Source organism: Lepisma saccharinum, chromosome 17, assembly GCF_977018435.1.
Source record: "Lepisma saccharinum chromosome 17, izLepSacc3.1, whole genome shotgun sequence".
Taxonomy (NCBI): domain Eukaryota; kingdom Metazoa; phylum Arthropoda; class Insecta; order Zygentoma; family Lepismatidae; genus Lepisma; species Lepisma saccharinum.
In genome coordinates, this window is record NC_139245.1 from 57,571,672 (window position 1) to 57,577,671 (window position 6,000).

Consider the following 6,000-nt stretch of genomic DNA (forward strand, 5'->3'; position numbering starts at 1 on the left):
ATTCTGGATATCGGGAGAACGTTCCGAAATGTGTAAAGTTTGCTCGATATTTTATTTCATTCGGAGGAATTTTTTTTAAAAAAATGAGTAAAAACTTGGAAACTTAAGGAAATGTAGTTATTTGGTTTATTCTTGATTTGTTTAATTTTTCCCAAATAATTCGTGATTATAGGTTCGTCGTTATTTAATATCCTTTAGTGGTTAATGAAATTACTTTCCAAGTTATTATTATTTTTAAATATATACCCGGGATGGTCAGAGGGTGTAACAAATATTGTTAACGTTCAGTTTAAATTAGATCTGTATCAATACATCGATTTGTAAACGAATTTTGAGTTCTTTACCTTGTGTTACGTCGGATCATTTTCTTTTTGCGGAGTTAATATATTCTCTAATTTCCCCGTTTTCTGTAACATGATATCGTTGTCTTGTCGGCGTTTTATCCTGCTTCATCGGCCGTTGATGCTTTGTTGCGATATGTTTGAATTGTTTATGTCTCATATCTTCGATGACCAATAATATTGAAGAGAGAAACGATGGATGTGTCTACCCTTCAGAAAATGCCTTTATTACTTCGTATGCGTTCTTAACAAAGATATTCGAATTTTTTGCAATATTCTTATGTGTCTTGTTATTCCTGTTTATTTCATTTTGATTATGAGAATAGAACTGTAGAGAACACGAGATAGAACGTTAAGAATAGTTTGGGTAGAATTTCGGTTGATCTGAGTTTTAAAAATCAATCGATTTTGAGAATGATATGGTGTTTCATTATGTTGTCGATTTTTTTTCGACTGTACAATATGTTCTGGAGATGAATTGTGAGTATTTCATTTCGTTCATGAGATGAATATGATTCTGGATATCGAGAGACTGTACCGGAATGTATTATTTGCTCCTCGAAAAATATTTTTTTCGGATATAAACGTTACTAAAGGCATAACTAAGAGGGTTTTAAAAGTAGACCTTTGAATGTGTTCTTGATTTGTTTAAGTTTTCCAAATTTATTTTATGATTACAAGATATCGTAATTTAATAACCAATAATTATTAATGAAATTACGTTCTAAGTATGTATTATTAATTAATATAACTAGGAGGGTCGGAGGGTATATTAAATACTGTTAACGTTCAGTTATAATTAAATTTGTATGAGAACCTATATTTGTTAACAAGATTTGACTCCATTGTGTTCTGTTATTACTGGAAAATATATTTCTTGCGGAAGTAATATGTTAGATATTTTCCTGTTACCTGAAATCCAATCGTTGTCGGGTCAGCCTCTCCTCTGCTTCGTCGACCGTTGATGATTTGCTCGGATATGCTTGAATTGTTTAAGTCACATATCTTCGATGACCAATAATATTGAAGAGAGAAACGATGGATGTGTCTACCTTCAGAAAATGCCTTTATTACTTCGTATGCGTTCTTAACAAAGATATTCGAATTTTTTCCAATATTCTTATGTGTCTTGTTATTCCTGTTTATTTCATTTTGATTATGAGAATAGAACTGTAGAGAACACAAGATAGAACGTTAAGAATAGTTTGTGTAGAATTTCGGTTGATATGAGTTTTAAAAAATCAATCGCTTTTGAGAATGATATGGTGTTTCATTACGTTGTCGATTTCTTTGGATTGTACAATATGTTCTGGAGATGAATTGTGTGTATTTCATTTCATTCATGAGATGAATATGATTCTGGATATCGAGAGACTGTACCGGAATGTATTATTTGCTCCTCGAAAAATATTTTTTTCGGATATAAATGTTACTAAAGGCATAACTAAGAGGGTTTTAAAAGTAGACCTATGAATGTGTTCTTGATTTGTTTAAGTTTTCCGAATTTATTTTATGATTACAAGATATCGTAATTTAATAACCAATAATTATTAATGAAATTACGTACTAAGTATATATTATTAATTAATGTACCTGGGAGGGTCGGAGGGTATATTAAATGCTGTGAACATTCAGTTAAAATTAAATTTGTATGAGAACCTATATTTGTTAACGAGATTTGACTCCATTGTGTTATGTTATTACTGGAAAATATTTTTCTTGCGGAAGTAATATGTTAGATATTTTCCTGTTACCTGAAATCCAATCGTTGTCGTGTCAGCCTCTCCTCTGCTTCGTCGACCGTTGATGATTTGGTATTGCTTCGAATGCGTTGTTATTATAGATATTCCATTTTATAAAATATTTTTATCTGTTTTATAAGTGCTGTGTATATTATGTTGATTATGAGAATAACACTGTATAGAACATGAGAATCAACGTTATTAATATTATGGATACATTTTCGTTTGATATGCGTTTAAAAACTCAAGCGATTCTGATGAGATTCGTATAATTTTTAGAATTTTGTGCAATGCTGTGTTATCGTACAACTTTTTTAGATATGATTTGAGATTAAAATGTTCTTTCGTGATGAAATTTTCATTCTCGATATCGGGAGAACGTACCGGAATGTGTAAAGTTTGCTCGATATTTTATTTCATTAGGATGAATTTTTTTAAAAAAATGAGTATAAACTTGGAAAATTAAGGAAAAGTAGTTATTTAGTTTATTCTTGATATGTTTAATTTTTCCAAATTATTCGTGATTATATGTTCGTCGTTATTTAATATCCTTTAGTGGTTAATGAAATTACTTTCCAAGTTATTATTATTTTTAAATATATACCCGGGATGGTCAGAGGGTGTAACAAATATTGTAAACATTCAGTTTAAATTAGATCGTAATGTCGTAATTTTATCAATAACTAATAATTATTAATGAAATTACGTTCTAAGTATGTATTATTAATTAATATACCTCGTAGGTTCAGAGGGTATATTAAATACTGTTAACGTTCAGTTAAAATTAAATTTGTATGAGAACCTATATTTGTTAACGAAATTTGACTCCATTGTGTTCTGTTATTACTGGAAAATATATTTCTTGCGGAAGTAATATGTTAGATATTTTCCTGTTACCTGAAATCCAATCGTTGTCGTGTCAGCCTCTCCTCTGCTTCGTCGACCGTTGATGACTTGTTGGTATTTGCTTGAATTGTTGAAGTCTCATATCTTCGATGACCAATTTTATTGTAGAGTAAAAAATGGATGTGTAGAATTTCAGAAGAGACGTGTATTGCTTCGAATTCGTTGTTATTGAAGATATTCCATTTATTTAAATATTTTTATCTGTTTTATTAGTACTGTGTATATTATGTTGATTATGAGAATAACACTGTAGACAACATGAGAATCAACGTTATTAATATTATGGATGAATTTTCGTTTGATATGCGTTTAAAAACTCAAGCGATTCTGATGAGATTCGTATAATTTTTAGAATTTTGTTTAATGCTGTGTTATCGTACAACTTTTTATATATGATTTGAGATAAAAATGTTCTTTCGTGAAAAAATTTTCATTCTGGATATCGGGAGAACGTACCGGAATGTGTAAAGTTTGCTCGATATTTTATTTCATTCGGAGGAATTTTTTTAAAAAAATGAGTAAAAACTTGGAAACTTAAGGAAATGTAGTTATTTGGTTTATTCTTGATTTGTTTAATTTTTCCCAAATAATTCGTGATTATAGGTTCGTCGTTATTTAATATCCTTTAGTGGTTAATGAAATTACTTTCCAAGTTATTATTATTTTTAAATATATACCCGGGATGGTCAGAGGGTGTAACAAATATTGTTAACGTTCAGTTTAAATTAGATCTGTATCAATACATCGATTTGTAAACGAATTTTGAGTTCTTTACCTTGTGTTACGTCGGATCATTTTCTTTTTGCGGAGTTAATATATTCTCTAATTTCCCCGTTTTCTGTAACATGATATCGTTGTCTTGTCGGCGTTTTATCCTGCTTCATCGGCCGTTGAAGCTTTGTTGCGATATGTTTGAATTGTTTATGTCTCATATCTTCGATGACCAATAATATTGAAGAGAGAAACGATGGATGTGTCTACCCTTCAGAAAATGCCTTTATTACTTCGAATGCGTTCTTAACAAAGATATTCGAATTTTTTGCAATATTCTTATGTGTCTTGTTATTCCTGTTTATTTCATTTTGATTATGAGAATAGAACTGTAGAGAACACGAGATAGAACGTTAAGAATGGTTTGGGTAGAAATTCGGTTGATCTGAGTTTTAAAAAATCAATCGGTTTTGAGAATGATATGGTGTTTCATTATGTTGTCGATTTTTTTTTCGACTGTACAATATGTTCTGGAGATGAATTGTGAGTATTTCATTTCGTTCATGAGATGAATATGATTCTGGATATCGAGAGACTGTACCGGAATGTATTATTTGCACCTCGAAAAATATTTTTTTCGGATATAAATGTTACTAAAGGCATAACTAAGAGGGTTTTAAAAGTAGACCTTTGAATGTGTTCTTGATTTGTTTAAGTTTTCCGAATTTATTTTATGATTACAAGATATCGTAATTTAATAACCAATAATTATTAATTAAATTACGTTCTAAGTATGTATTATTAATTAATATACCTGGGAGGGTCGGAGGGTATATTAAATACTGTAAACGTTCAGTTATAATTAAATTTGTATGAGAACCTATATTTGTTAACGAGATTTGACTCCATTGTGTTCTGTTATTACTGGAAATTATATTTCTTGCGGAAGTAATATGTTAGATATTTTCCTGTTACCTGAAATCCAATCGTTGTCGGGTCAGCCTCTCCTCTACTTCGTCGACCGTTGATGATTTGTTCGGATATGCTTGAATTGTTTAAGTCAAATATCTTCGATGACCAATTTATTGTAGAGTAAAAAATGGATGTGTAGACTTTCGGAAGAGACGTGAATTGCTTCGAATGCGTTGTTATTATAGATATTCCATTTTTTAAATGTCTTGTCTTGTCGTCGTTTTATCCTGCTTCATCGGCCGTTGATGCTTTGTTGCGATATGTTTGAATTGTTTATGTCTCATATCTTCGATGACCAATAATATTGAAGAGAGAAACGATGGATGTGTCTACCCTTCAGAAAATGCCTTTGTTACTTCGTATGCGTTCTTAACAAAGATATTCGAATTTTTTGCATATTCTTATGTATCTTGTTATTCCTGTTTATTTCATTTTGATTATGAGAATTGAACTGTAGAGAACACGAGATAGAACGTTAAGAATAGTTTGGGTAGAATTTAGGTTGATCTGAGTTTTAAAAAATCAATCGATTTTGAGAATGATATGGTGTTTCATTATGTTGTCGATTTTTTTTTCGACTGTACAATATGTTCTGGAGATGAATTGTGAGTATTTCATTTCGTTCATGAGATGAATATGATTCTGGATATCGAGAGACTGTACCGGAATGTATTATTTGCACCTCGAAAAATATTTTTTTCGGATATAAATGTTACTAAAGGCATAACTAAGAGGGTTTTAAAAGTAGACCTTTGAATGTGTTCTTGATTTGTTTAAGTTTTCCGAATTTATTTTATGATTACAAGATATCGTAATTTAATAACCAATAATTATTAATGAAATTACGTTCTAAGTATGTATTATTAATTAATATAACTAGGAGTGTCGGAGGGTATATTAAATACTGTAAACGTTCAGTTATAATTAAATTTGTATGAGAACCTATATTTGTTAACGAGATTTGACTCCATTGTGTTCTGTTATTACTGGAAAATATATTTCTTGCGGAAGTAATATGTTAGATATTTTCCTGTTACCTGAAATCCAATCGTTGTCGGGTCAGCCTCTCCTCTGCTTCGTCGACCGTTGATGATTTGTTCGGATATGCTTGAATTGTTTAAGTCACATATCTTCGATGACCAATAATATTGAAGAGAGAAACGATGGATGTGTCTACCCTTCAGAAAATGCCTTTATTACTTCGTATGCGTTCTTAACAAAGATATTCGAATTTTTTCCAATATTCTTATGTGTCTTGTTATTCCTGTTTATTTCATTTTGATTATGAGAATAGAACTGTAGAGAACACGAGATAGAACGTTAAGAAT